This window comes from Monodon monoceros, unplaced genomic scaffold, assembly GCF_005190385.1.
Source record: "Monodon monoceros isolate NGI ecotype Baffin Bay Population unplaced genomic scaffold, NGI_Narwhal_1 Super_Scaffold_12, whole genome shotgun sequence".
Classification (NCBI taxonomy): Eukaryota; Metazoa; Chordata; class Mammalia; order Artiodactyla; family Monodontidae; genus Monodon; species Monodon monoceros.
Genome location: NW_021703768.1, coordinates 161,150,535 through 161,162,447, shown reverse-complemented (window position 1 = coordinate 161,162,447; position 11,913 = coordinate 161,150,535).

Here is an 11,913-nt window from a genome sequence, read left to right as displayed (position 1 = left end):
GGACATTTTATATATATATATATATATATATATATATATATATATATATATATATAATATTTATTTAGTTTTGACCACACAGCGTGGCATGTGGGATCTTATACAATAGCTCCCCGGCCAGAGATCGAACCCCCACCTCCTGCATTGGAAGCGCGGAGTCTTAACCACCGGACGGCCAGGGAAATCCCCAGACATCTTATATTTTTATTTGTGAATTGTGGCAACCCTATTCAGGGACCATTTGGGGTCCCCCTGGGGGCTGAATTCTGAGTTCAGACAGCAACACGAGGTAGGGAGAGGCTGGGCCCCTTCTCATGCCCACTCCTTACTGAGGACCTTCTCCTTCCCCTCCTGTTGAACCCCCGGAGAAACCGCAGAGGACATGAGAGGCTCCAACAGGAAAACCACATCTTAATATAACCCAAGAACCCAACGTTCTCACAACGAGATGCCCACAGAAGCACAGCATCATTTCCTTACATACTTCCAATTGTAAGATGAGTCCTGAAATGGATAGCCCTGCCTGTCTCTGCTAGTTACCTGGACACATGAGTCCTGTGGCTTCTTCCAGCCCAAGCTCCCTCTTGAGGTGTGTCTATGGTGGGGCAGGGGTCATCCTCCACTGCATCCTCCACTGCTGGGCTGGGTGCACAGAGGCTCGGGAGAGATGGTGCCAGAACCTGCCTTCTCATGGTTAGGATCATCAATGGTGAGAGGTAGTGAGCACCCCAACACCAGGGTTAATCAAGCCCCCCCTGCTAGGGAAAGTTAAGCTTTGAACTTTTAGATGCTGATTCTGCCCTGGGCATCACTGAGAAAGTTTCTTTTTTTGGCCCATGAAGCTCGTCTTGGCTAAGAGAGCAGAGAAAATGATCACCTATGTCCACCCTCCGTGTGAACCATGAAGAATTACTAGTAAGTGCCTGGTAACCACTCATCCATCTCAACCATGGAACAGTGGTTAGGACAGCAGCAGGCTGCCGCCTGCCTGGCCCAGTCTCCTGAAACCCACCTTCCTGTACAGGACATCTTGTGTTATCTGTTAGGCATCTATTTTGAACCAGACATCGTGCCAGGTGTGGGAGGCCCCTGCAGAGCTCAAGTCTGCTGGGGAGACAGAGATACAGGTAAGAACAAAGCAATATGGCCTGTGCTCTAGCGGGAGCCCAGGTGGACTTGGACTTGGGAGTCCAGGAAGCCATCCTCAGGAAGCGATGTTCAGCAGACCCTTGAAGGATGGGGGAGGCTGGGGGACCCAGTGACAAAGCTGCAGGGGAGCCCAAAGTGATTCCACCTGTCTGCTGCAAGCAGAACCACGAAGGGGAGAGGCTATAACGAAGGATGCTAGAGACAGAGGCCATGGTGTGCTGGGTTGGAGGTCGTGGGTTTGGAAAGAGTTTAGGCTTGGCTCCAAGGGCAATGGGGAGCCATGGGAGGATTTATGCTGGGGGCAGGTGGCAAGGTCTGGGGTTTGTTTTAGAAAGAAATCCCTTTGGCTGGGGCTGGGTGGGGGCAGAATGGAGAGAGGGTGCAACCAGCAGGATGGAAAGCAGGTCGGTGGCGGGGTGGGGAGAGGGTGGTTGCTTGGCCAGGGCACAGGAGGGAGAGAAACGGGTGGCTTTGAGGGGGATTCAGGAAGCAGAATGAGCTGGATTGGATGTAGATATGGAGGGAGGGTATGGAGTGAGGATGCCTCCTGGATATCAGCCTGGTTCCCTAGCAGACAGGCCCTGGGAGAGGCTCTGGGACTCCGCACTTGGGACGCATGGCTTCACTTCCCACCAGTCTATGGGTGTAACGTCCCTGCCTGCTTCCCGCCATTTGTCCGTTTCTAGTTCCCATGCCTGGAATTTTCCAGCAACCCCTCTGGCCACCCTGGAAGGGAGAGTGCTGGGAAGAAGTTCCCCCACCCCAGTGGCTGGCCCACCCGACAAGGGAGAGGCTGCCCCGGGCTGACGCTCTTCCTTTTCCTTCCTGGGGAGCCCACTGGCAGGGCGTCTTGGAACCTGGAGGAAGGGCGGGGCATCCCAGCCATGGGGACCTCTCTTCTCACGCCCTCAAGGACTTAGGGGTCAAAGAAGCCCAGGTCTGCGGTGAGGGGCCGGGGAGCTGGTTATCTGGACACGTGTGTGTGCATGTTGCCCTGGGGGTGTGTCTTGCGTGCTGGAGCACGTGTTTCTGCTGTGTGCATTCCTTCCTTCCTTCATTCGCCCATCACAGCTGGAATTGAAATGACAGTGCCAGCCTGACTTAAAGTGGTCGCTTCCCCATCTTTCCGCTACTCTGCCTCTCCCCCTCCCAGTCTCCAGACTCACTCCCTGTTTTATTTTCTCGATTGTCTGCATTTTCTTGCCACTTTCTGAAATCATATTTTTTGCACTCTTTAGATTGGACTTAATTTTTTTTAATTAAAATTTTTTTATTGGTATATAGTTGATTTACAATGTTGTGTTAGTTCCAGGTGTACAACAAAGTGATTCAGATGATCACAGCTCTAAGGCTGGCAGATACTCTTCTGTACCTTCACTGGGTGCTTTATTACATTTTATGACGGCATGACTTAGTTCCTTCAGCCAAAAAATAAATTGAAAACATTAACAAAACAAAAACAAAACAAACAAAAAACCCCAAAGTGAATCAGTTATACACATACATATATCCACTCTTTTGTTTTTTAGATTCTTTTCCCATTACAGAGTATTGAGTAGAGTTCCCTGTGCTATACAGCAGGTTCTTATTAGTTATCTATTTTATATATATATATAAATGTTGATTTACAAAGTTGTGTTAGTTTCTGCTGTATCTGAAATCATTTCTTGCTCTGCACACATTGACCTGCCTTCTTGAATGCAAGTTTTTTGGGAGCAGGGATTTTCGTCTATTTCCTTTGCCCGCTAGGCACATAGTAGGTGCTCAATAAACACTTATTAAAAGAAAGGAGGAGAAAGCCCTCATCCCCAGGGGAGTGAAAGACAGATAGTAGATAGGTTAATAACAGCAACAATGATCTCTAACGCTTACGCAGCTTTAAGGGATATTTATGGAATACATACTGTGCACCCGCACCATTTGGAACGGAGACACCAGCAGAGCATGAAGCCCACAGACATCCTTGTCTGGAGTGACCTTTCAAGTGGCAGGGGACAGAGAACAGACATGAAGACCGAAGGAGGTTAAGGGAGTGAGACTGAATATCAGGGAGAAGAGCTGTCTGGGCAGAGGGCACAGCCCGTGCAAAGGCCCTGGGGCAGTGCTGTGCCCACCTTGTTGGATGAACAACAAGGAGGCCTGTGTGGCTGCAGCAGAGTGAGCGAGGCGGAGAGAGGAAGGAGGTGAGGTCAGGGAGGAGACAGGAGCAGGCCGTGCAGGGCCTTGTGGGCCACGGGGAGGACTTGGGCTTTTACCCCAGGGAGGTGGGAGCCCTGGTGGGCTGTGGGCAGAGGAGGGACGCGACCTGAGTCGGGGGCTCACAGGCGCCCTCTGGTGGCGGCTACGGAGAGGACAGACTGTGCGGGCGAGAGTGGGAGCCGGGGTCGAGGGCTGAGGGGACTGCAGGGGTCCAGGTGAGCGATGCTGGGCTCAGACCGGGTGAGGGAGCGTGGGAAAAGGAAGTGGTTGGATTCTGGGTATATTTTGAAGACTGAGCAGGTGGTGAGATTTGAGGTCGGCTACAGTTCAAGATGGAGGGCAGACAGTTGGGGGGCGAAAGGACGTTTGGTGGAGGCAAGGATGAACCTGAGAGTTTTGGCTGCGAGGAATGTCAGATCCTGAGTGTGAGCGTGTTGGGTGCCAGACACTCCCGAGACCCCGACTTCGGGGTGCCGAGGAGGCGGGAGATCCCACGAGATGGAGGCTGGAGAGAGGCCTGGAGTTGCTTCCCTGTGAGTCGTCCCCCCCACCCCCACCCCCACCCCCACCCCCCGCCCCACGTGAGTCCTCCGGGCTGCTTCTCTTTACTTTGGGGATAAATATCGTGTGGGGTGGGCCTGGGGGAATGCAGGGGCGCGAGGGAAGTGGGGATGCAAGCTTGTGTGTGCCCTCCAGTGTAAGCACGTGTCCCCGGTGTGGCATGTGTGAGTGTGTCAACAAAACACACCATCTGTCAAAGTCTTGCTCCCGCATCACCTTTCCTGACTCCCAAATCGAGTTTGGGTCTCCTGCCATGCCCCGACCCTGCCACCTCTGTGGAACTCTGGGAACCCAGGAACTCTGGGAACCCACATGTCCCCCAGACATTTCTCCCCGCTTCAAGTCTGTTTTGGCAGGTGGCTGGATTTGAGCTTTGGGCTCCCCTCTGGTCTCTCTACTCCTGTAGGGCAAGACCCGCTTGTTTGTTTGTTTTTCTTTCTTTTTTACTGACATGTAGTTGACTTACAATATTGTGTTAGTTTCAGGTGTGGAGCAAAGCGATTCATATATATATTCAGATATATATATATATATATATTTTCTGATTCTTTTTCATTATGGGTTATTCCAAGATATTGAGTATACCCATACTCCTAATTTATCCTTCCTCCTTTTCCCCTTTGGTGACCATAAGTTTGTTTTCTACGTCTATGAGTCTGTTTCTGTTTTTTTTAATAAATGTACTTATTTTTGGCTGTACTGGGTCTCCATTGCTTCGTGCAGGCTTTCTCTAGTTGCGGCCAGCGGGGGCTGCTCTTTGTTGTGGTGCACGGGCTTCCCATTGTGGTGGCCTCTCTTGTTGCGGCTCGCGGGCTCTAGAGCGCAGGCTCAGTAGTTGTGCACGGCCTTAGTTGCTCTGCGGCATGTGGGATCTTCCCGGACCAGGGCTTGAACCCATGTCCCCTGCATTGGCAGGCGGATTCTTAACCATTGCACCACCAGAGGAGCCCTGTTTCTGTTTTGTATATAAGTTTATTTGTATTATTTTTTAGATTCCATGTATAAGTGATATATGGTGTTTGTCTTTCTCTTTCTGACTTACTTCACTTAGTATGATAATCTCTAGGTCCATCCATGTTGCTGCAAATGGCGTTATTTCACTCTTTTTTATGGCTGAGTAATATTCCATTGTATATATGTCCCACATCTTCTTTAGCTATTCATCTGTTGATGGACTTTTAGGTTGCTTCCATGTCTTGACTTTTGTAAATAGTAAGACCAGTTTGTCTTTTTTAAGTCCCCACTGGATCCCAAGAGCAGAGCACAGACCGCCCCCCCCCTCCATACACAAGGTACTCAGTAGACATTTGTTGATTGAATCTGACAAGTGTATATGCAGCTGGGCACTGGGGGTAGTGGCATGTGCAAACAGGATGTGGGTGACACTGTGCTGGTCTGTGCATGGGTCTGAACACATCTCTGCATGTGTCCCGCATGTATTTGCATGTGCCACATATGTACCTGCGTGTGCTGAGCACATCTGTATGTGTGCCCGAGGCTGTCTAAGGTGCATGCCCACACAAGTCCCTGTGTGCCATCCCACACGGGTGTACCTTGCACATAGGAATCTGTGCACATCTGCCCAACAGGCACATGCACATACCTGATCACACCTGTGTGTGCGCCCATGTCGGTGTGTTGGAACATATCTGTGAGTGTGTGATTACACGGGTGTCCACATGCCCCTGAGCACGTGGGTGTGTGTGTTTGCATGGGTGTTTTGGAGCATATTCTTGCCTATGTGCTTACTAATGCACAGACGTATGCTTGAGCATGTCTGCGCATGCGCCCACACGAACACACATGTGTCCCCAACATGCCTGCGTGTGTACCCAGGTCTGAGTGTGTCCATGCATGGTGCCCATGAGCCTTCAGAGCTAGCCTGTCCTGAGCTAAGGGATCTCCCGACGTCCTCAGATTGAGAGAAGAGCCTCTCTCAGACTTGACTCTGAACCTTCTGGCTATCCCCCAAGCCAAACTCGCCTTCAGAGAACCAGGATGCAGTGGAGGAAATTCCTCCCTGCAGCTTCCGGGCCTCCCTGTGGTTCCCATGGAGGGATCCAGAGCTGTCTGGAGCGGTAACAATCTTCTTGGACGGGGGCCCCGGCTCCCAGGGGGCAAGAGCTGGGACCACAAATTCTGGGATGTTCAGGGTCTGATTCTGCTGGCAGGATCCAGCTCCATGAATTCACTGCTGAGTTCACATGTGGAACTAGATGATACTTAACAAAACAGAGGTGATCTATTGGGCGGCCAGTGGGTACCTGGACGGTGCACCTGGGAGGCTATGGTGCCAAACCCTCAGCACACCCTGAGGGACATTGTCAGTAGTGTCCAAATTTCAGAGCTAGGGAGACCCAGAGGGATTTAATTCAAGCATGGGTCACTCTGAGCCAGAGGTCCTTAACTGTTGAGTGACTTTGCCCCCAGGGGACATTGTTCAATATCTAGGGGTGTTTTTGATTGTCACTCCTGTGGAGTGGGGTGCTACCCTCATCTAGTGAGTAGAGGCCAGAGATGCTGCTAAACGTCCTACAAGGCACAAGACAGCACATCGCCTTCCCCATGGCAAAGCATGAGCCAGCCCCTAATATCAGTAGTGCTGAGGCTGAGAAACTCTCCTGTAAGTCTTTCTGGGGACAGACAGGATCCTGAAGCATGGGCTGAACTTAGAGACATAAAAGGTATCTCAGGTGCAAAAGACTTGACAGATGCTTCAGAGCAAAAGAACAGATGAATAGCCGAGAGCCCATGAAAATATGCCCAGCATCCTCAGTGATCAGATGCTTAAGAACAAAAGAACAGATGAATAGCCAGTGAGCCCATGAAAAGATGCGCAGTGTCCTCAGCCATCACAGATTAGAACCACCATGAGGTATCACAACACACCCACCAGAATGGCCAAAGTGGAAATTTCCGACGATACCAAATGTTGACAGAATCATGGAGCAACTGGAACTCTCCGTACTTTTGCTAGTGGAACATTAGATGGTACAACCACATTCTATTGGTCAGACCAAGTCATAACATCACACAACCAGCCCAGATTCCAGGTCTGGGGAAGTGGATTCCGCTTCCTAACAGACTTGCAAAGAATTACAGTCATATTTTCTGATCAAGCCAAGTAGCCCTGTGCAGCCTCAAGACCAGGGGCTTAGGGTTCATGGTGCTTCCCACTGGAAGGAGGAACCCAGCTCAAAGGCCACGATTCAGGATTTTAAGTCCCTGGTAGACACAAGCATCCATGAAAACCCTGCCCTGATCATCAGTCATCGCAGTGTGCTTTAAATACAGTTAATACCTACAAGCATTTTGAGTAAAGATGAATTTTGAACAAAGCTGCCTCCCTCCCCCCTCCCTCCCTCCCTCCCTTCCTCCCTCCCTCCCTCCCTCCCTCCCTCCCTCCTTCCCTCCCTTCCTTCCTTCCTTCCTTGCTTCCTCTCTTCCTCTCTTTCTTTCTTTTTTTCATTTTTTAATATTTTGGCCACACCACATAGCATGTGGGGTCTTAGCTGTCCGACCCCATTGAACCCATGCCCCCTGCATTGGGAACGTGGAGCCTCAACCACTGGATCGCCAGGGAAGTCCCTCTTTCTTTCCTTCCTTCTTTCTTTCCTTTTTCCTTTCTTCCTCCCTTCCTTCCTTTCTTTTTCTTTCTTTCTTTCTTTCTTTCTTTCTTTCTTTCTTTCTTTCTTTTCTTTCTTTCTCTCTCACTCTCTTTCTTTCTTTCTTCTTCCTCTTCTTCTTCTCCCACCCTCTCCCCTTCCCCCTCCTTCTTCTCCGTCTTCTTCTTTTTGGTCGTTCCTTTCCTCAGTTTCACTATTGTGTGAAAAAGAGTCACTGACCTCTGACGGAGGCGTCTTGGGAGAGTGAGAAGGTGGTGCTGACCAGCCCTGTTCCTGGCAGGTGGGTGTGGGTGACCTCAGGGCAGTGTTTGAGGACTTGGGAAGAATGATGCACCGACTGGTCAGGGCTTCCCAGGCAGGGTATTCCTGAGCTAGGCCTTGGAGAGGTTCCCATGGCTGACACTTGTGCCTCAGCCACACCTAAAGGCCAGGGAACTTCCCAAAGTTCAGCCTCTGAGGCAACAAAGGCAGCTCCTACCTCTTTGAATGCAGTCAGAACAATCATGACATTTATTGAGTGTGGGCTGTGTGTCAGGCCCAGGGCTGAGATGCTATAAATGCTGTTTTTTATTTTCCTCCCAATAACTTGGACCCCTCTCCTCTTGCTCACAGCCCTCCAGACACACCAGCTACATTTTTGTCCTTTGCACGGACCTTTCTCCAGCCTCAGGGCCTTTGCACTTGCTGTTTTTGCTCCCTGGTACTCTCTTCCCTCCTAGATCTTCATGGCTGGTCCCTTCTCATTCTCTGTGTCTTAGGTCAAATGCTACCTCCCTTCCAAAGTGAATCCCCCACCACCACCCCATCACTCACTATCACATCACTTGACTTTATTTTCTTTATTATGTTTATGACACTCTTTGAGTTTCTTTCTTGTTACTGGGCTTATTTTTTCTCTCTCTGCAATTAGAGAATGGAAACTTGTGTGGTCAGGGTCCTATCTGGTCTATTTCCAACTGAATCTCATACTCCACTACTTACCTTCCATGTGGGCAAGCACTTTAACATCTCTGTGCCTCCTTTTTCTGGTCTATAAAATGGGTATGATAATATTTCTTAATTCAGAGTAAAGCCATGGGAAGTGCTTAGAATATGGTGTCTGGCACATGTGGGCTCAAAAGTTATCCATTATTATTATCAAGTGCTCAAAAAAATCTTACTAGAAGGAAGGAAGGAAGGAGGGAAGGAAGGAAGATTCCCTGGGCATACAGCTCCATTAATGCAAAGATTCATTCATTCAACAAATGTTAGTTGAGAACCTGCTATGTGTCAACTATAAAAGAGAGGCACAAACCAGTAAGCTCATACCGTAGAGGCTGAAGTTAAAAAATAATAGTAATCATGATACCAGTGAATATTTGCTGAGCACATACTATATGCCTGTCTCATTGAACTTTCATTCCCTCTTTGGGAGGTATTTTCATTTTCCAGGTCAGGTTGCCGAGGCTCAGAGAAGGTAGGTATTTCCCCCTATCATACAGTCCGTAGCTGGCTCAGACCCTCTCTATTTAACTCCCTTTCAACGTGCTGTTTTCCCTTGTCAAAACTGAGGTTTGTAAAACAAAAACAAAAACTGAATCAAAACAATCTGATATAAAAAAATGGGTAGAGGAACTAACTAGACAGTTTTCCAAAGAAGACATATAGATGGCCAGCAGGTGCAGGAAAATGTGCTCAGCAGAGTTAATCATCAGGGAAATGCAAAACAAAACCACAATGAGATCATCTCACACCTGTCAGAATGGCTGTTATCAAAAAGATAAGAGATAGCAAGTGTTGACCAGGATGTGGAGAAAAGGGAACCTTCCTGCACTGTTGGTGGGAAATCACATTGGTACAGCCACTATGGAAAAATGTATGGAGATTCCTCAAAAAGTAAAAGTAGAACTACCATATGATCCAGCAATTCCACTCCTGGGTATATACCCAAAGGAAATAAAAACAAAATATAAAAGAGGTATCTGCACTCCCCTGTTTATTGCAGCACTATTCACAATAGTCAAGGTGTGGAAAACCTAAGTACCCATCAATGGATGAACGGATAAAAAAGATGTGGAATAAAAATACACTATTCATCCATGAGAAAGAAGGACATCTTCTCATGTACCGCAACATGCATGGACCTTGAATACATTATGCTAAGTGAGATAAATCAGAGAAAGACAAGTACTATATAATATCACTTATATGTGGAATCTTAAAAAGCCAAACTGGGGCTTCCCTGGTGGCGCAGTGGTTAAGAATCCGCCTGCCAATGCAGGGGACACGGGTTCGGGCCCTGGTCTGGGAAGATCCCACATGCCGCGGGGCAACTGGGCCCGTGAGCCACAACTACTGAGCCTGCGCGTCTGGAGCCTGTGCTCCCTAACAAGAGAGGCCGTGACAGTGAGAGGCCCGTGCACCGCGATGAAGAGTGGCCCCCGCTCGCTGCAACTAGAGAAAGCCCTCGCACAGAAACGAAGACCCAACACAGCCAAAAATAAAAATAAAAAAAAATATTAAAAAAAGCCAAACTGGAACTTCCCTGGTGGTCCAGTGGTTAAGACTCCATGCTTCCACTGTAGGGGGCATGGGTTCGATCCCTGGTTGGGGAACTAAGATCCCACATGCCATGCAACGAAGCCAAAAAAAATTTAATTAAAAAATAAAACGTAAATAAAAAAGCCAAATTTGTAAAAACAGAGAGTAGAATGGTGGTTACCAGGGGATGGGGGGGTGGGAGGATAGGACAGATGTTGTTCAAGGGTAAAAACTTGCAACAACAACAACAACAACAACAACAACAAACTTGCAACTAGTAGTAAGTAAAATTCCTAGGACCCTAATGCATGGTATAGTGAATATAGACAAATATATTATATTATAATCATTAAAAATATGTAGATTTACATATTCACCATAGCCAAAAAGTGGAAGCAATTCAAATGGACATTGATGGGTGAGTGGATAAACGAAATGTGATACACATACAATGGAATATTATTCCGTATTAAAAAGGAGGGAAATTCTGACACCTGCTATAACATGGATGAATCTTGAAGACATCATGCTCAGTGAAATAAGCCAGACACAAAAAAGAAAAATAGGACTTCCCTGGTGGTGCAGTGGTTGAGAGTCCGCCTGCCGATGCAGGGGACACGGGTTCGTGCCCCGGTCCGGGAAGATCCCACATGCCACGGAGCGGCTGGGCCTGTGAGCCATGGCCGCTGAGCCTGCGCGTACGGAGCCTGTGCTCCGCAACGGGAGAGGCCACAACAGTGAGAGGCCTGCGTACCGCAAAAACAAAAACAAAAACAAGCAAAAAAACAAAAACAAAAACGAAAAATACTGTGTGATTCCACTTATGTGAGGTCCCGAGAAGAACCAAATTCATAGAGACAGAAGGTTTCATGGTGGGTACCAAGGGCTGGGAGGGGGGTGTTAGTGTTTCATGGGGACAGAGTTTCAGTTTGGGGAGATGAGATAGCTCTGGAGATGATGGTGGGGATGGTTACTCAACAATGTGAATGTAACTTAATGCCACTGAGCTGTGCACTTAAAAATGGCTGTAATGGTAAATTTCACTTCATGTGTATTTATTTTCCCAGAATTAAAAAAACAGAGCAAATCAGAATGGGGAGGTGTTCTGGCCCAGGTTCCTGGGTCTGCCCCTTCAGGAATCTTCTTTGATATCTCATTCTGGGATGTGACTTGAGTCTGGGGGTGTGGTCCAGAGCTGTACACCCATGGCTTTGCTGGATGTGTAAGGTTACAGCTAATTTCATATTGACCCCCATGACCGCGAGGCTGAGTGAGTCAGCTGGGCCAGGGCTGGAGGCCAAATCAAAACTCCCAGGTCTGGGAGCTGGGGGTGAGCTTAGGAAAATGGTTCTGACGGAGGGTCCCAACAGGGTCATTGCGTGGACAGAGTAGGGGCAGGGCAAGTGCAGAGAGGAAAAGGCTTTTAGCCCCTCTGAGGAGCGTCTGAGACCAGCTCAGAAAATGCTAATTGACACTTCTTCCCACCACGGTTGGGAGGGGCACTGGACATCAGGGAAGTCTTCTTGGAGGAGGAAGCTACAACTGGACCAGCTTGGTGTAGCATATTGTGATATAATAAGACATATATATTTGGGGGACTTCCCTGGCGGTCCAGTGGTTAGGACTCCGCGCTCTCACTGCCGAGGGCCCGGGTTCAACCCCTGGTCGGGGAACTAAGATCCCGCAAGCCGAGTGGGGCAGCCAAAAAAAAATAGAAATATATATTTGGTCTTCATCCCTTGTTCTGGCACAGAGCTCCTAGAATGCCTGGAATTTCTCAAGTGCCGAGAGTGACAAAGGTGTCTTTTGTTATGTTAATGAAGTACTTTTTGGAAAGCCTGCCAGGTTACCTAAGGAT